Source organism: Euprymna scolopes, chromosome 27 (genome assembly GCF_053919585.1).
Source record: "Euprymna scolopes isolate OS-2025 chromosome 27, ASM5391958v1, whole genome shotgun sequence".
In the NCBI taxonomy this organism is placed as follows: Eukaryota; Metazoa; Mollusca; class Cephalopoda; order Sepiida; family Sepiolidae; genus Euprymna; species Euprymna scolopes.
Genome location: NC_136508.1, coordinates 30841919 through 30863412, shown reverse-complemented (window position 1 = coordinate 30863412; position 21494 = coordinate 30841919).

Sequence of the window (21494 nt, the reverse complement as noted above, 5' to 3'; positions counted from 1 at the left end):
AAGATACGCCAAGTTTATTTTTATTTTTTATTTTTTATAAAAATCCTCATCTCCAAAATATTTTGAATCAAAAACCTCATCTCAAATATAGACAAACACCAAATAAAAATAAGAATGAACCCGGAATTATTTTTTAAAAAAATGGAGTGTTATCTTACTCAGGAAAGAGCCCCTGCGGCACATCCAAGTGTTCTCGCGAAGAATAGACAAACAAAATTATATAGAAATTAGTTAGTCACAACTTTTTAGAAAATTTTATAAAAATCGAAAACGTGAATTTTTTCTTTAAATAAGCACAAAAGTGTCAATCCTAGCCATTTAACACGAAACGCACCCCTAAGTGGGGGGGGGGCAGCCGATAAATTCCCGGAAAATCCGTTCTGTTATTTTTACTGATATCATGTTTAATGTTTGTGCAAAATTTCCAAAAAATTCCAGGCGTAGTTATTGAGAAATCTACGAATGACAGAACGGATGAACGGGCAAGGGTGAATTTACAGGTCCACCCACCTTTTGTCCAGGAACCAATAAGTAATATATTTTGCGCAATCTTTCACCATTCACCAATAACATCCACTCAGAGGTTATATCGGCCAAGATGTTGAGGAACAAACACCAAAGACGAGAAGAATATTCACAACAATCCAAATAATACGCAAAAATAATTATCGATGCTCATCTAAAAATACATAAATATCACATAAGCAAATGGAATGGATACAGATTTATTAAAAGAAAAAAAAAGAAGTAGAACTCGCACTAGATTTTTCCATTCACCAATAACACCCAGTGTAAATGGACGTGATGACGATGGAAAAACCAACCAACACGAGAACAATAGCCGAAAATATTTAAATAATGCAAAAATAAATATGTTGTTTGCATTTTATCGACTGATACGCTGAATCAAGAAAGCATACACGGGCTTTGCTCAATCAGGTCAAGTTGTGAAGCAATGGACACATGCTGTTTCTTTCGGGGTTTTTTTCACATGTACGTATGCGTGGAGCATTTTAGAAGTTGATGGGGAAAATGGCATGCTGAACAATTGTTTTATTGAAAATTGCGAATTTTATAACAAGAAGTATTCAGGTTCGATTGTTCTTGGTATTATGTCGAGATGTGGTCCGTTTGGAGTAATAAAACATTGATATCATCCCTCAAAAAGCATACACGAAGAATTACTGGCTTCGATGGGAGGAATTGATACCTTGCAAAGAAAGGGGCGCCATGAACGACCCTCTCGTGAACATTGGCGGAATACTCTTTCAACCACATCACATTAACCTCGCTTTAATCAAGCAGCTCACCGAGCTACTGGACATGTATGTGGACTGCTTCACACACTTGTGCCAGTTTTTTTTTCGGAATTGACCAGAAGAAGTTAAAATCTGGTATCTGACACGACCGTTTATGGCAACACATCAAAGGCCGTAAATGACAAAGTTCTCTCTAAATCTCTCTCCTCTGATCTTGAGCGCGTGGTACAGTGGGGGAAGAGATGTTTGGTCACTTTTAATGCATACAACACCAAGCTTCTATCTATACATCATCAACGCTCGGATCCCCATCTGTTATCAACTGAAATGGATGGGTCTCGTCTGGGGGGGGCTCAATGATTTGACAAGCTTCTGGGTTTGACCTTTACTCATGATCTGAAATGGAACACGTACATCAGGTGTGTTGCCAAGGACGCTGGGAAAATGGTGGGATCCTTCTACCGCTCCAGAAGATATCTCACTACTGATGCAATTCTCTATCAGTATAAAAGCCAAGTACGTCCAGAGATGGAGTAATGCAGGCGCTGCTAAAAACAGCCTATCCTGCCTTGATAGAGTACAAAATAGACTTCGTAGCTTAGTGGGGGATGACATTTTCTCTTCCTGCAACCTCCTTCCCACAGAAGAGACGTTGCGAGCCTGTCTTTGTTTTATCGTTATTTCCATGGGAAGTGCTCGTCTGAGCTTCAATCTCTTGCCCCCTTTCCGGCCAATCTTTTACGAGAAACACCTGTCTGGCTGAATCTACTGTCAATAATTTCCCCCACTCTTTATCTGTGCCTAAATCCAAACGTAGCTTCCATGAGCAAAACTTCTTTCTCAGAAGTGCACGACTGTGGAACTATCTTGCTTTGCCTGTTTCCCACCTGACTACAACTTGGATGTCTTACAGTCAAACATAAACAAATTGCTGACAAACCGCCCCCTTTAGTAAGACACTCTATCAAATCTCCAATATTAATGATTACTACAATACTATCTCAATAATTACTGTACACGCCATAACCCTTATCCCGTAGTGGCCTTCGCGTCTTGATAAGTGGTGACCTCCATGTAAAAAAAAAAAAAAAAAAAAAAAAAAATCGGTGGTCCTCAGATCTTATCAGAAATCGAAAGTTCAGTAACTCAATACTGGAAGCGTGGACAATATGCGTCCTAGTAGCGAATAACCTTCTCTGCAAAATTGATAAGTATTCAGGTCCGATAAATCTGGGTGATTATGTTAAAATGACGTCAAGCTACTAAACTCCTTATCGTCCCCTGTCAGACAATGTCCTAAATAATATTCTCTTACAATCTTAGTGAAATAATCCTTTGTATGGGGAGAAAAAAAATCAAGGAAAACGGAACAACTACCTTAAAATATTAAACAAGAATGAAAAATATTTGAAACTTAAGAGAAATGAACATTTCACAAAAGTGAAAACCTGATTTAACAGAAAAGAAAGAATTCAAGGCCTTATTATTAATGGTAGGAATGTTGACAGTTAATATAAAGAAACATATATGTCAATGCATGGAGGTATTGAAACAGAACGAAAAGATTAAAAAACAAAAGAACGAAAGACAAAAAAAAAAACAAAAACAACGCTATATCCAAACTATAAAGAATAAAGTGAATTAGTAAAAGAGGGAGACACAGTGAGGAAATGATCGAGGAATGCAGGAGGAAAGAGAAAGAAGGAAAGAGAGGGAATATAAGAATGACAGAAACGGTTATCCTTTAAGTGCAATGACTGAAATTGGCAGAGAAGAGAGGTTTTATGACTGGTTTTATGATCTACTATGTGCTATAAAAAGAGCCTTTTTGATGTCCTTTTAAGTACATGGTATTTGCTATATAATGATGTTCAAGCAGCACATACACATGAACGTATATATTTAATTTTCAGAAGCATTAATATGCCGCTACACATCCATGAATGCGTTTCTGCCAACCAGTTACAAGGTACTAGAGACCTGTTAAAGCGATATTATTTTACAAAAGAATTAAGGACCAAAATTTTGTATGAGCAATAACGCTTGGATAGGTTTCCAGTTACTTGTAACGGGCCGAATGAAACATGTTCTTGAATGTGTAGAAATATATAATTGCTCATAAAAATATATATCTGTCCATACTCTGGTATGGAGTACTTTTGGTTAAAACAAATTGGTTGTTCAGCTCCGGATAATATTAATGTGGAATTATATATATATATATATATATATATATATATATATATATATATATATATATATATATATATATACATCTATACATATATAAAAATACACACACACACACACATATATATATATATATATATATATTTTTCGTAAATGTAGAAAAATATATGGCTAATAGGCTTCATAGAATTTATCGTGTTTCATACTGGTGAGGATTCATCAGAGGTTTTCATCAAATACACACACATACACCCCCCCACACATATATATATATGCATGCATTTAGTTTATATAGATATTCATATATATATATATATATATATATAGTCATCCATATACAGTAATATTTCGCTGTTTAACAGCTCATCAGTGCGGCTAGACAACCGCACTGATGATCATATATATGTGTGATATATTGAATTATATTCACAAAATGTTTATAAAATGAGTACCTTTCCAAGGGTGGGTTTTATATTGCCTTTTTAAAAAGCCGGAAGGAGGTCTCTCGCTGCGCAAATCTTTGATAAGTATATATTTTTAAATCTAAAAGAGATCGTTGGTACTTGTAAGCATCAAAAAAACTAATTGCTGTGTAAGTAAAGGTAAGTGATTGCTTTTAAATAGTTATGTTGGTTTATTTTAATTCTTGGGTGATTCATTTAAAATTACTATGTGAAATAGACATTTGTTAGCGGCATGTTTGAGGATCATAAAAACAAACAATTAAACTCTACTTAATTAAAAATATTCCCATTTCACAAACCATATTTACTTCAATAAGCTGTTAAGAATTTGGTGTCGTCTCCTCCGTCTCCTCTCATTTATGCTGACGAGACGATATCCCGAAATATTTAACTTATTTCGCAATGGTTTTATGTGGAAATATCGAATGAATTAAACGATATCGTTTCCGAATCGATCGTACATATAATGTTGAGTTTGCCAGGGTTTATCCTGTTAAAACGATCTAGTACTTTGTTCATTGCACAATTCTAAATTTCTCGTATAAATGTAAAATTTTCTGAATACACTATACATTAATACTAAACGTATATGCGATGCGTTAGGATATATATATATATATATATATGTATATATATATATATATATATAATTGTACAGAAGGTCAGAAAAACATTAGTACCGTTGGTTCTAAGCCTAACATAAGGGATAAATAGTAAATACTGTCAGGCTCTCGTCAGCCATGTCTTTTTCAGTTTGAGGAAAATGCAGGAAAGCATATATTGTTTATGATAATATTCATTTTTATTTAATTATAGCTGATCGCTATCCCTGTATATTTGATTTTATTTTAATATCAATTTTCTATTTTTTATTTAATGTATTTTTAGTAAATGTATGTTAAAATTAATTAATTTATTATTCTGTTTCTAAGTGCCATGGCTTCCGGTCTAATCGGTTAGTCTTTGTTGGTCCAAGGGAGGTAATTAATCCATCTTATTAATTTTTTTAACATTTGGTCTTTCTTTTATTTTAGTTGAAGGCGGGTAACCTGTGATTCTTTGCTTTTCTATTATATAGTATTTTATTTTTTATATTTCTTTATATATTTTTAAATTTATTTTATTCATAATATATATTTTTATACGCTTATATTTTGATTAATCAATCAGTATGCAATATGTTTTTTTTCTTTGGTTACTATGTATATAGTATCAGGTTCTAAGGTATCTTATATTAGCTATTTTAATTTTTAATTTCATTTACTGACTAGTTATGTCTAGATCTTTTCATTTTTATTTAGGTGTTTATATATATATATATATATATATATATATATATATATATATATATATATATATATATGGGGTTATGGTACACTGTAATATAGCCGTAAATTTCTAATATTGTTATAATCAAATTGTCTAAATATCTATTTTTACTTTTACTAAATTGTTTTTGGGTTAAATTGACTGCATTTAGGATACTTTTGAACAAATGGCTATATGGAAGGTCTCCGTTCGGTGTTCGTACCTCACAGTTTGTTAGGAGCGCTTGTCTCCCATGTATACAGGCCTTAGGGTAGGATCGCTCGTCTCCCATATATACAGGCCTTAGGGCTTTACTGCGGGCGTTTAAACAGGTCTTTTGGGAATCGTTTATAGACTTTATAATGTGGTATTTCTCCGCATCACAAAAGGGTGCTATTTTGAGGCGAGTGAGTATGCCGGTCTTCTCTTAATGATCTTTTATTTGATGCTGAATGGTCTTTCGTTGTCTTTTAACTGCCATAATCGGGCTAATGCTGTCTCTATCCCTTTTTCTCCCTAAAAGAATTGTTATTCATAAAAAATATCTGCTTAAAAGTCCCTTGCGTCATACCTATGTATATTTCCGGTGTATTACTAGCCTGATGCATGAGTGTCGATTCATATACGAGGGATTTAACTCTGCATCTTCCTTCTAATGGGCAATCTTCCTTGGATCTGCAAGAGCAGTCCGCATTTTCTATTTGCAATGCGTTCCCTTGCGATGATCTTTTCTATTGATGGGGTTGTAAAATAGCCGTCCTTAACTGTATTTCTGTTGAATAATTTGTACAGCTTAGTTTGTGGAGGGAAATTTTTGTGTAGCAGTTTCAGGAATAAATTTCGCTCTCGTGTATTTGCGTTGTGGGAAAACGGAGGTGCAAACAAAATGATGTTCTATCTCCTGTTGCGATTGTTATTTGTTATATATATATATATATATATATATATATATATATATATATATATATATATATACCATCACTTTTGGGGGGCACATAGAACTTATATAATGCAATCATGAAGGCAAGGTTCATAATTCATGATTGAAATAAAATGCGTTTTAAAATAAATAAAAACGGGTAAAGAAGAGGAGAGAAAAAACGGGGCGAGTCAGCTGATCAGTTTCGCCCTCGCTTTCTAAAAGTTGTATTGAGTCTTTACTTCAAGATTGCAATATTTAAATTCTGTACCCCCCCAGAGAATCATGAAATATCCCAAGTAATGTACAATTTTTGTTTAATTAAAAAATAAACTGATTCTGAAGAAAACATAACACATTCATACATTCTTGTGTAAATAATAATGCACGTCCTATGTTTATTAATTTAAAAAAAAGTGGAAAAGCTTTTATTCAAAATTTCTTGGATAAATTAGCATATGAAATAAGAAAGGAATAAAGATAAATATGCACAATAATAGGGGGAAGTAGTGAGAATTTTGTCGTGCTGTGACAAAATTCGGTGGCAAAGGATATTGCAATTTTACAAGTACGTAGTCGCAAAATAAGTACTTTAATTTTACAGTAAATTGCAATATTTAATAAAGAAAGATTTTGGTGTACTTCCAACTCAAACATTTTCAAGAACGTCTTAAACCTATCTTCCCATGGCTTGTCTCCTTCTGAACTTTTAATAGTTTATCGTTGTTTGAATGTTGTACTCCATTACCTGGTGTTGAACAGAAAGATTTATTTCCCGAAGTTGAAATTCTTAATGCTCAACCAGGGAAACTTTCACAAGTCTCTGAAATTAAATAATAAATGTAAAAGCAAGATTACACGACTTGCTCACACATATGCAAGTGCATTAATATCTCGTTCAGAGTTCAACTGGCTCAAATAGCATTATGCAGTTATTAAAATTCTACGGGGAAATAAATCGATAGTTATTACTATACCGGAAAAAAGGTTTAGGCGTTGTAATTCTAAAACGTCATGATTATGTCGACAAAATGTCTGTCATACAGGATGACATTGAGAAATTTGTTAAATTTTGTCTTTTCGCAACTCATGATTTCACAACATCTTCAAACACCAAAGGAAATGAATTAAATGGGTTAAAATTTATGTACTTCCGTCTGGCATGGCTAGAGTGATTAGAAAGGTTATATGGTCTACCTAAAACTCACAAAGCGGGTATCCCTTTAAGACCCATTTCGACTGTGGTAGGGTCATCACAGCATAAGTTTGCAAAATGGATCTTACATATTTCACAAACAGTATTAGAACATTACAGTAAATACTGTCTTAGATTCATTTTAATTTGCGAACTTATTCAAAAGTTTAAGATTGTTAATATATTTATGTGTCCATATGACATTAACAAACTATTTTCTTTTGTCCCGATTTTAGAGGCTATATAGTTTTTTCATGTCGTAGCGAGATATCGCCTTCTCTCATTTCTGAAAGCATGTTTGTCGGGCTTATTAAATTTGCCACTATATTTGTGTAATTTAGCGTCAACGATGTAATGTATCAGCAAATAGAATGCATGTCATGGGCTCAGTCCTAAGATCGATGATGGCGAATATTTTCCTGAGTTTCCATGGAGTGCAATTACTTTCCCTTCGTTTATTTTCGATATGCGGGTGATATATTTTGTCTCTTCAATAACGAAACAGAGACAACTAATATTTTCCCTAGTCAATAAAATGCATCTTGCGTTAAAGCATACTGATGAAGAAGAGTATAACTCGTCCATAGCTTTCCTTGGTGTATTGGTAACAAAAACAGTATTTAGTTACCTTACATTAATATACTGCAAATCTACATTTACGGAACTGTATACACGCTTGGATTAATTTTGCCACTAAAAAATAAAATCTAATTAATTTGGGTCCTAGCATATCGCACCCTTATGATTTATTCCAAATCAAAATTGGATGAGGAATTTAAAATAATTATTGATACTGTATCCAAGAAAAGGTCCCCTCTAGGTGTGATTACGTCAGTTATGCCAACAAAAAAACTGAAACCAAAAGCCAAACAGCGAATAAATGTGCAATAAATCTAATTTTACGGTGGTTAGGGTTAGGCGTAGGGAGAATAATTGCGAAATTTCGCCAAAAAAATCAGTGCAACGCCAACGGTGCAAACAGGTTATTTTGCTTAAAATCGTCGTGTTGCGTTCTCTACAAGAACTTTAATGCCATCCTTTCTACCCTCCCATCATAATGATAATGTAGTTTACAATTTAGAATATGGTTGCAGTGCCAACTGCGCGGGTCGAACATCAATGGGATTGAATGGAAGAGTCCAACAGTACGTACCTAGCAAAATCAGAGATGGAACATACCGAGTAAAAAACATTCCTGTTCAGCGAAATTCAGCAGGAACTCATTTTCAATTCTGAGTTGTGCTCACTCAATATTCCACTTAAAGAATTTGGAGGCCGTTCACGTTCGGTTTAGAAGACATTCAATCTGTAAACAGAGTGAATGTCTCTTAAGCTTGAGCGTGATTGGTATCTTGAACCTTCGAGAAAAAATATCATACCGTTACTTTATTTGAATCCCTTTCCCTTTTTTACTGTTGTATTTTAATCGATAACGGAACGCAATATAGTTTGTTGTAAATGCACTTTCGATTTCCTCCTTTTAAATCCCTCCATACAGCTTTGAGAAAGCGAGGGTGAAACGGATAAGCGGACTCACGTTTAATGTTTATTTCCTCTTTTTCACCTTTTTTTTCTTTATTTTTAAACGCATTTTACTTTTAATCATGAATTGTAAAAGTCTTCCCTTTATGATTGCAATATATATATATATATATATATATACATATATATATATATATATACATATATATATATATATATATATATATATATACATACAATAAGCCTGAGGAGTCCTAGAGTGGATGAAACGCCGAATATTCAATGTAACTTAATCGCCGTATATACTTTATAAATTACTACACCCCCCCACATATATATATATATATATATATATATATATATATATATATATATATATATATATATATATATATATATACGTCAAAACGCAAGGGATATACTGCTAGAATTACGATATTTGTATAAGTATTGTATAATGCGTATTAATGATAGATTCTGCACGTTTTGATGCATCGTTAATATTTAATGTTCTCGATTTGAATTAAGTTAAATTTGTTAGAAAAGGCAAGAATTTAATACCTCAGGACATGGCAATGTCAAGTCTAATTGCAATTATGCTCTACTCACCCACGAAAGGGCTAAGGATAAACATCTAGCGTTACATGTAAAGCTTAAACAAACTGTCATTTATAGGGTGTCAAACTGCGCAAGTTATACCTCGAATAACAGCTGCTTGTGCATCCACTGATGACTCTGATTCATAATGTGAAAGCCAGGTTAAACTTTCTCCCATAATCTCCATTATTTAGCGTCGTAATATCTTTCTCTGATATAGTCGTTATATGGACTGGATATAATTGTAAACCATATAGCTCGATTATGATAATTACAGGAACATTACTAGATCAAAAGACAACCGGTTGTGTACAACGTTTATAGTATGAATAACCCGTACAATTGCATTATACGCTGTGGATTATCTCCATTCTTATATAACAGTACCTTGGCGTGTGTTTGTATGAGTTCCTCCTCATACGTTCCGAAACGACTGAGCCTATATTTATCTAATTTATATGTCTGACAGTGTTCTTGGATATGTTTTATACATTAATTCATCTGTTAAATATGAAAAAATAAAAAAATGTCCGATCTTAAAAAAAAAATAACTTCTCTCTTATAGATAGAAAAGATAATTTTTACAGTAGACTATTTACGTTACAACAGCCAAGGGAGATAATAACATCTCGGCAAATCATTTTTTCTTAAAAAACACATATATAGTCACCTGGTGATATAGCCCCATGCTAGAGCGTTGGGCTACGATCTAGCACTGAGCTATATCGCCAGATATAGCTCAGTGCTAGAGCGTTCGACTATATATCAAATGATCCCAAGCCCGGACGTAACTTACCGTTTTATTTTAATTGTTTTCCCATGAATGAGTTCAATTTACGATAACAGAAGTACCATTTTAAAAACGCCGAGAATTATTTCTCCGGCTTCATATTTGAAAACGAAACATTATTCAGAAATGAGTTTTCTTAGGACAATCCTCGTCACGACAAAAAATCAGCTGACGTGATATTGTAAACAAACAAACACACAATTTGATGTAAAACATTATCATTATGATTTTATAGTTTTATTTTCCTTTTCATTTTGCGAATTAGTTCACCGGGAATATTATTCCTCGTAATATATACTAATCAATAGAGTATTGTTTCTATAATAATACATACGCAATACGCATAAATTAAAATATCATGTTTAAAGTCTAAATATTAAAGAAGATGCTTAAGCGTATTGCATTAACGAGCAACGTTGGGCGTCCAGCAAGTATATTATATAAATAAGAAAGGCACGCTCAATACCCACGATCGGGAAAACTGATGCTATGACATACACACTTTACGATGTGAATAATATATTGAACCCAGATTATGTAATATTCTATTCAAAGTGTATTTGATTAACTGTAGCGAATGAACAAAGTTTCGTTCTTAGAATTGCACGCCTGTCGAACTCTCTTCCTTTTGCGTGCTTTCCAGCTGACTATAATATGATCATTTTCAAGTCCAATGTAAACAAGTTTTTGATAAGTTGTTCTTATGTAATCCAATTTACCAAATTTCAACTGCTAACAATTATTACGGCATTGTCAAAATGACCACAATAAGCTTATTAACCCTTATCCGCGAGTATACTTCGGGCTTTGATTAGTGGTGACTTCTTTTGTAAAAAAAAAATACCATGAATGCTGTTTTGTGAATTACATTTGTAAAGCAGATTATTTAATGGATATTAAATGAACATTTTATCAGCGTAGAATATATGAAACGAATGAATAAACTTAGTATTGATTAATACATCTACCCTTATATGGATGAAGTGTTTTGTCTACGTTTAGGAACCTGACATTTTTTAAATGAAGCAAGTACGTGTGATAAATCTTTTTTACGCATAAAGCGATATGCGAGCGATTATAAAGGCTGCAGCTTGACAAGTACGTCATCTCATTTCCCTTAACAATTGAAATTATGTTAAGTTTTATGGTAGGTTGAATAAATAAGTAAAGATAGAGAAACCAATGAACAACTATAAACTCTACAAATTTGTGAGCGGGTTTCCCCTTGGAAAACAGCTACTTTACAATTAAAACACCTCGTGTATATCCTCCTATTTTTTGTGTAATGTCCACCTTACCGATTATAATGAACTCATCTTAAAGACCACGACGACACGCAAAAGTCATGTACACAGAACAGCTGCACTGCTGAATTACTGTAATTTTTAATATTTGTATTTATTTTTGTATTCACTATAATAAATTTACAATAATTACTGAGTCGTATTTTCTTCCGGACACTTACGAGACAACAAAATATAATAAGAATGAATAAAAATGCTATTTTAAAATATATTTAAATTTAATTCTATAAAAATGTTTGATCCCGTTTGATATTCAAATTTATGTATACCCACGTGGTAATCTATATATCTATAAAAGTGAAACTGTCTGCCTGTCTGTTTGTCTGTGTCTGTCAATTTTCAGTCTACAGACTCAGATTTTGGAAATTCTTTGTAATCGGTTTTCCGCCAGAAATTTGGCTGTTAATTAGTCAAAATTCAACGATTTGAGCTTTGAGAACTCTATCAAATTCATCCTCTAATTTTGGGTTTAAACACTTGAAATTTAAGGTATAGGATCTAACTTAATAACTTGATATAAGCCCCAAACAATAAATGTTAAGGGGTCATAATAGGGGTCAAAGTTAAAAAAATGGACCGGTGCGGTCTCTACCAAATTACTCAGACAATTCCACATCTTAACATTTGAAATTTTACATAAAGGGTATTCAGAGATATCGGTTTGGGTCGAAAAACTGAGCTATCAATACATAAATGTATCTATGTATGTATGTTTGAATAAAACTTTTGACAGTTCCGACGAATTTTCACAAGATCAGTACATTTTTAAGCTCAACCTTACAGACGACAAACATCGAATAATAGCCTAAAACCATTAATACATTCACCTTTACCTGTGCACTTTTGTACAGGGAGGAGTCGCTTTTTTCGCCGATATTGCGAAATTCATACCCACTTTTCGATTGTCTAGCTTTAATTTAAACCTACGTCACTTCTGGTTTGGTGGTGATCGTAACAGAAAATACGTCACGTTTTCCCCTATGTTTTCCTTCTTCGCCGTACGGGTTCGAGCCTACCTTCCTACTACCACTTTTTTTTTTGCTAAACATACACCACCAAACACCCGGGCAACGTCGGGTTGAAATGCTGTTTGTTAATATAATCAAAGAAAAACTGTACACACTGCCATTTATTACAATCTTTAAAGGTTTTAGCATTCATTGCAATATTGAAAGTGACATAAAATATCATGTTGAAAAAAAATAGAATATATACGTTAGAATACAAATATAGATTATAAATTGACAGGTAGGATAGCCCAGTCCTATTTTAATTGGATAAAACTAAACTTTGTTTAGCAATTTCTTCCAAATGTTTGGCGTCATTTCATCATGATTACATTACAGTACAAGTACTCGAGTCAGAATTTTTTTTTTTATATGTTGGAGACATTAGTTTTAAATTTCCAACAATTTCCTTTGTTAGCACATGACGCGAGTAGAACTAAAATATCTCAATCGAACAAAATGTCGAAGTGAGAAAACATTTCGCTGTATAAGGAGAGTAGAAAAGCTTGTAAAGTTTTCGAGAACATTCGAACAACAATTTGAGAGAGTTATGCCCCTTTGCTTCGGACTGAAAAAAAACGGTGGCTAATAATAACAAGCCACCATTTAAAGAAATTATAGACACATGGAACGCGTCGTTATTTAATGCCTAATCGTTGTCATAATTTATTTGAAATGTTTGTCAGCAGCTTCAAGGCTAATTAATCAGACGTTTTAAATCAGCGATGTTACTTTTAAGAGAATATGCTGACCCTCAAGTAGCGATAAAATGCTTGCATGCGTTATGAGTTCCGTTCACAAAGGGTAATGTTTAAGACTGAATCAATATATATATATATATATGTATATATATATATATACATATATATACTTACACACACACCCTTCACACACATATATATATATTTCAGGTGTAAATTTAAAACAGCATGTACATCAGTCGACGAACAAGTACTTAATGAAACATGTTAAAACACTTTGAAAAAGAATTAAAAACGTATATAACTTTAAAAAGCAGACACTTAATAAATGGATAGTCCTTAATCCGAGGAGTTACGAAGAGATAATTTCCCTCTCATAAGAGGGTATGATTTAGTAAAATGTGGCATCGCATTTTGCTTGCAAAAGTAGGAAATGAAATTACAAGTAAGTCATAGATCTTACATGATAACAACAAGTAGAGCAGATGGAATAGGGTGAATAAAAAGGAATTTCACGTGAATGGATAGTCTGGTGAAGAATAACATTTCCAATGATGGTAAAATCCAAAGATGCAGAATCCAAAAAAGTTAGTTAAACTTCCATTCGCACAAGTAAATTAAAGGGAACCGCGTAATTGGAAGATGGCCCAAAGTAAACCCAAAGACAGAAATCCGTGGAATAATTAAAAAATAGGTACAAGGAAATGGGAAAGAATTCCACAATATTCTTAAAAGAAAGATAAAATGTGCAGAGGCGACATGACTTGGAGCCTTGAGTATAAGAGATTTTTGGGGGTTCAGCACACGAGGAGCCCCTTCCATCTATAACAATACAACCAATAATAATAATAATAATAATAATAATAATAATAATAATAATAATAATAATAATAATAATATTACTCCTAACAGCCATCCTAACGCTAACAATCTACATTATCCACTCCGAAACAATCCTCGTGCAATATTTGTCCCGCCCTTTGTTCAATACAATTAACAAAATGCAAACTATTTCCTTAATTCAAATCAGCAAATTAATATTAATTTCAGACCTCAAGCTTTTATTAAAGTACATACATATATCGGTGCTACTTCAACATTAATTAAGAAAAGAATATAAAACCACATTTCTTCTTTTAACAACCAAAATTCTAATAAAAACCAAGGAACTGCTCTAACTACGTTAATTAAAAAAATAATTCTAATAATACCCCTTTCCCAATTAAATAGGTCATCCTAACAAAGGGTAAGTATTATACTCTAGGCTCTAACTCATGCTTCCTCTGCACAACCGAAGTTATAACTATAATTACTTCCCCTCAAAGTAGCAATATAATAAACTCTACAAAATAACCCATCTCTTTCTGCGAACATGAGTCAAAATTCAATTATGGTAAATTTGAAAGTACATAGCCATTAATTCAACATTTTGGGTATATATATATATATATATATATATATATATATATATATATATATATATATATATATATATATATATATATATATTTCTATAACATTATCGTTTACTCTACATATTTTCTTAATATTTTACAACTTTTATTTGTAATTCTTTTTCTTCCTTGTTTGGCCAGTTTTTCATCTGCAAGTTCAAATATCAATATATTAATCCACCTACACCTTTATATTTTGCATGTATGTTTGCTTATACTTTACTATATGCATTTACTTACATACTTACTTACGTACTTATTTACTTAAATACTTACTTGCTTTATTCGGAATTTGCAGATACCGGCCCCTCTCCACCTCTTAATTTTTTATGAGTGTTTATGTATTTATTTATTCATCTATTTACTTATATGTATGTGTGTGTATGTGGGCGTGTTTATATATATATATATATATATATATATATATATATATACATGCATATGTGTAATTGCATGTGTTCGTATGTATGTATACATGTATTTACATGTGTACGTATTTATTTCGTATTTCTTCTTATTTCATTTGTCTTTCAAAAACTCCTGCTGATATTTCAATTCTCAAATAATAACTTGTACGTTTTTGCTTAACACTTTGGCGCCTTTAACGTTTTCTTGTCTGGGTCATTTTGAAATTGTTTTTTCTATTTTTAAGTTATTCCAATCACAGTTCAACTTCTTTTTCTCCCTTCTTTTTCTTTCTATCTTCTTCAGCCATTTTCCTGTATTCAATCTTGCCTCGACAGACGAGCTGTATATTTGATCCATTTCTTTTTTACGCGTATTTTATCTTCTTTCCCATTTCCTTGTACTTATTTGTGAATTATTCTACGAATTTCTGCCTTTTGGATTACTTTTGATCATCTTCCAATTACCTTTGATTTTACTTGTGGGAATTGAAATTCAACTAACTTTCTTGGATTCTGCATCTTTGGATTTTACCGTCATTGGAAATTTTATCCTGCACCAAACTATGCATTCACGTGACATCACGTTTTTACTCACGCTATTCCCTCTCTCCACTTTTGCTATCAAGATCTATAACTTACTTGTAGGTTAATTTCCTAGTTTTGCAAGCAAAATCCGATTCCGCATTTTGCTAAATCCTACCCTCTGATGAAAAGGAAATTATTTCTTCAAAACTCGACTGAATAAGGTCTATCCATTTATTTAGTGTTTCCTTTTTAAAATTAAATATGTTTTGAACTCCTTTTCAAAGTGTTTTAACATGTTTTATTAGCTACTTCTTCTTTGTATAAGCTCTATATCCTATTTGATTTTATCGAGCTTTTACATCTGGTTGAGATTACTTTAGAAATATTAATTCTTTAATGTTTATAATTTACTTTAGTTTTGCGATCTTGGAGCGTGTTGGGAAACTTGACTGTAATTCTTATTATATATATATATATATATATATATATATATATATATATACATATATATATATATATATATATATATACATATATATATATATATAATTTGATAAAGCTTTAAGGAAAATAATTTAATTTTTTTTTTTAATGCGGTTTTAATTCCCGGGGAAAATAATAAAATTAGCTTATCTCAGATTTGGCAGCAACATAATCCGAAATCTGAAAAGTTTATAATAAGAAAAGAAAAATTAATTTTATAAGGATAAAACAGTCTTATATAATAATATACTTAGCACTTGGATCAACTTTCTCAAAAGTAATTTATAAGAAAACAGAATTTAACTCTATAAAGATGAAAAAAGTAATCCTCACCTCAAATGTGTAAATAGACAACGTGGATCTACAGCTGCTTAATGTATAGCTGTTTCATAGATTTTAAAGCATATGATATTATATAAAAACAGTAATCAAAGATAAATAAAACTTAATAAAATGAGAAAAATAAAGATAATAAAAAGTAATGGAGACATCAAAGTGAATGAGTGAAGTTAGATTTACATAGACGTGAGGGGAAATAGAGAAGATCAAGTAAACAAGTAACACATACGAAGAAAGAAACACCTGAAAAAAGTAAATGTCAATGTACATAAACAACGAAGGAGTATTATAGCCCCAATGACAATAAATATATGCAATTTACACGCAGTTAGCACCTTTATACATTACCAAAAATAAAAATATAAAAGTAAAACATAAACCACGAAAATCTATTACAACAAGTCGATAAAATATTAAAAAAAGTAAAAGAAATCAAGTTAAAAACAGTTATGTCCCTTACACCATAGTTTACCCGGAGATTTACTGGGAGACTATAATAAAATTATTTATATACATAAACAAAGAAGAATATTGCCACCAAGTAAAGCGAAAAAATACATGAAAGTTAGCCCCTTTACAAAGCAATATAAATAAAAATAGAAAATAAAAACATAAAAAACAAAAATATATCCATAATAAGTTAGTAAATAAAATAATAAGATTAATAATAAATATAATAAAAGTAAATAAAAGTTAAACACAGCTATCACCCTTACATCATAAGTTACGGGATTTTTACTGCGATACTATAATAAACAATTAAAAACTTATTAGCTACGTCGCTAGTTGAAACAATCGTTATGATAATAATAATAATAATAATAATAATAATAATATAATAACAATAATGATAATAAAAATAATAATAATAATAATAATAATAATAATAATAATAATAATAATAATAATAATAATAATAATAATAATAATAATAATAATAATAATAATAATCAGAACCAGAATCAGAATAATCAGAATCATCAGATAGAAATAGGAGAAGAAAAAAAAAAAAAAAAAAAAAAAATAATAATAATAATAATAATAATAATAATAACATGAAGAAGAAGAAACAAATAAATAAAAATACATTAACATCATGGGATAACAAATATAATTATAATATCTCTTAATAGAAAAATATAAATAATAAGCAACAATTATAATAATATAAATAATAATAACAAATTAAACTAGATTAATACCAAAAAACAAAAAAATAAATAAATAAAATTACAACCAGCTGCCTACGGTTATAAATTAGTCACATCTTAATGCGGTCCTAACATCTATCTGGAGCTCTATTCTCTTCCGCCATATTTAATACACTTTTGTTCTCTTTTTCAATAAGGGAGCTATTTCTCCCGAACTTAATCAAAGTTTTATACATCCAAGGTACTCTATATACACCGGACTTGAACTTACACGTCTATTTTTTTGTTGGTTTTTCTTTTCTTTACTCTTGTCATTCTGGTCCTTTCCGCAATGCTTCAAGCAAATTACCATTTACTTGTATATATATATATATATATATATATATATATATTAATGTTTTGACGAATAATTAGTATCGGAATCGGGAATTGGAAACATCCGAAGATTTGGGGGTATCAGAATCCATATCGGGATAGAAAAAAAATTGATGCTAAAACAATTCTTAATTTTTTTTTAAATTGTATTTTGTTTAAACTAAAAATATATTTTTCTATTAATCATGATAAAATATAAAATATATATTGATTTTATTATATTAGTAAAGTTAAAATCGATATATCACTCTCCAGAAGTGTATTTTTAGGTTTAGGAAAATAGCTCCATATTAAGCAGGTTTTTGTTACGAAGATCGGCGAAAATATCAAGCTTATAATTAAACAATGAAATATCTATAAGGAACCGGAATCTAGATCGGCAATTGTATCGGTATAAGGAAAATATTGGAATCGTCCAATCACTAATATATATATATATATATATATATATATATATATATATATATATATATATATATATATATATATATATATATATATATGTGTGTGTGTGTTTGTGTGTGTGTGTGAGAGGGGCGCGTATATATATTTATATACGCACACATATATATATATATGTGTCTGTGTGGATGTGGATGTGTGTGTGTGTGTGTTGTTATACAAAGTGTTTCCTGGGTAACTTTTATCTGTTACAGAAAACAGGCGACTTTGCTCCTTCATTTAGCATTGCGACAAAAGACAAAAAGTAAGAAAATCGTTTTAAATTACAAATCGACTGAATTGCATGATGTTTTAAATTTTAATCGTAAAACGAAACAAAAAGTATATAGGTAAAATAGTTTTATGAGTACAAATTTCTACATATACGAGGGGCGTGCAATAAGTAATGCCTCTGACCCACTTTGATTTGTCTGATCTAGCTGAAATTTTGCATGTGCAATGATTTATATCCCTAGGGTTATGGCAAATTGCAGTTCTAAACTAATTGTATTTTCTGTTTTACTGGTGTTTGAACTGAGTCAGGTAGGAAATGGAGCCTGTTGAATGTCGAGCAGTGATCCGGTTTTTGTATTTGAAAGGACGCACACCACACCGCAGGAGACTTTTGATGAAATGAAAGAAACTTATGTTGATAATGCTCTATCACATGACCTTGTAAAACGCTGGCATCGTGAATTCAAACATGGCCGCAAGTATTTTTTTTAATTACATTTTCACCCCAAACAAGGCACATTGCCACTTTGGTGTAGGGGGCTAAGATCAGGGGGAACAAATACTGGGTCACTATGTTGGGATTTGGGCAGCAAATGGCAGTTGCGCAAGTCGAAGTACACCATTGGGGAGAGTGGGGCTTACTATAAAATTTTAGCATGGGAACATGTGCTTCAATTGCTGTTTTGCACCATTCAGTGTTCTCATTTTCGCACTGTTCAGCAGGAAGAGAAATAATATTTCCCAATGGGCATCTCTGATAAGATCTCTGATTGCTTCCCAGTCAGCCTTTTTATAATATCTCGCTGTTTTGAGCACTGGCTCCTCGGTTTTGGGTCTAGAATTTAGGGCGATTTCTACCATTATCACTGCATGGTAAGTGTTCCCGAGTGGGCTGTCAGCATTTGTTATACAACCCTCGGGAACTGTAGTCAGAAACAGATCTAGAAATGATGCGTGTTGTTCTTGCTGGTTAGGGAAACGGGTCTGAAACGTAACCATTTGTTATTGGGAGTGAGATATAGCGAAACTATGTGTTGAGCTGCCCGCTGCATCTGTGTGAGTGGAGAATCCAGGCCAGTTTTTTGTGGTGAACATTAAAGTCACCAAGTACATGTACTTGTGCACTAGTGTCGAGAGAGAGAGAGAGAGAGAGAGAGAGAGAGAGAGAGAGAGAGAGTGCTGTGTCTATGCTGTCAGAGGCTTTATTATTATGGTGCAGTCCTGGGTCGAAGGAGAGCGGTAGAGAAAATTAAAGTAGCTTATGTTGTGTTGTATGTTTAGTCTAAAGCACATAAAGGCTTGCTTGTCCGTTTCTAGGCGTGTTTCTCTAGTCAGGGGTAGGGTGTTACGAATGTAGACTCCAAGTCCGTGCATGTGTCAGTCAGAGTCCTTACGGCAGAGTGGGAGATAGCCAGGCATGTTAAAGTAGTTAGAGGGGATGGTTTAAGCTTATGATTTTATTGTACTGTCATCATGTTTTTAAAGAGTTTCAGTTAGGTGAGCGGGAGCTGAACAAGAGGTTATGCAGGATATCAGACATGCAACACAAGTAGGCCATTAGCTGACCTTTCTTCAACTAGGACTGTGGCCTCAGGAAAGCAATTGTGGCATCAGTCCGTCAAGTTGAGACTGCCATTTTGGAAGATCAACGCAAGGCTATGGGCCAAATAGCCCAAGCTATCAAGATTAGTACAGGGACTGTGGAAACTATCATTCATGACCATTTTCATACGCATAAGATTCCTGCCAGATGAATTCTCAGGTTGCTTAGACCATTCCAGAAGCGAGAACGCGTCGAGTGCTCGAGGATAAATTTGGAGATGTGCCAAGAAGATGAGTCAAAGTTTTTCAAAAGACTGATTACACAGGACGAAACCTGGGCCCATCACTATGATCCAGAGACCAAAGCCTAGTCAATGCAGTGGAAGCACTTGGACTCACCACCTCCAAAGGAGGCAAGGGTGCAGCCCTACGCTGACAAGGCCATGCTTAATGTAATGATGACAGATTGCTTGGCAAAAGGTACCACAATTACAGGAGGTTATTATGCTTCACTTTTGAGGAAATTAAGGGAAGCTATCAAAATCAAGAGGCGGGGCAAGCTCAGCAAAGTTAGCCTCCTCCTGCAGGACAACGCGCCACTCTACAATTCGCATGTCGCCAGATCAGAAGCACTCGCGTATTGTCATGAAATCCTCCCCCAAACCCCATAATCTCCTGACCTTGCACCCTCTTACTTTCACCTCTTTCCAGCCATGAAGTTGTTTTTGAAAGGAAAGCGTTTCCCAGATGATGCAGTCTTGACTTCTGAAGTCATGCCGGGGTTGGAGGCCCAACTTGGGGTGTTCTACAAAAACGGTCTCCAAAGCTACATCAAACGATGGAATAAATGCATAACTCTGAGTGCTTCCTATGTAGAGAAAGACTAATAACTTTGCCAAGTTCGTTGCTCTACTGCTATTGGAATTCGGTCAGCGGCATTATTAATTCACACCCCTCGTAACAAATGCTTAATGTATGAGTTATATGTAAAAAAAATAACCTAAAACTCAACGTTTAGCCAAGCATTTGTATTGTCTTTAATAAGAGAAATAAAAAAATAAATTTGACACATAATTACTTTGAAGTCTCGTTTTGTGCAACGATTAGTTTGTTCCTTTCTCGTTAAAAAAGAAACCTGTTTTTATTTATTATTTTTATTACATTTTCACCCCGAAAAAGGCACATTGCTACTTTGGTGGAGGGGCTACTATCAGGGGCAACAACTGCTGGGTACTATGTTGGGATTTGGCCAGCATGATATCGGTTCACGTTACACTTGAACTTCTGCATGCCAGTAGAGTTGGGGAAGCAGGGACATGGAATGGAA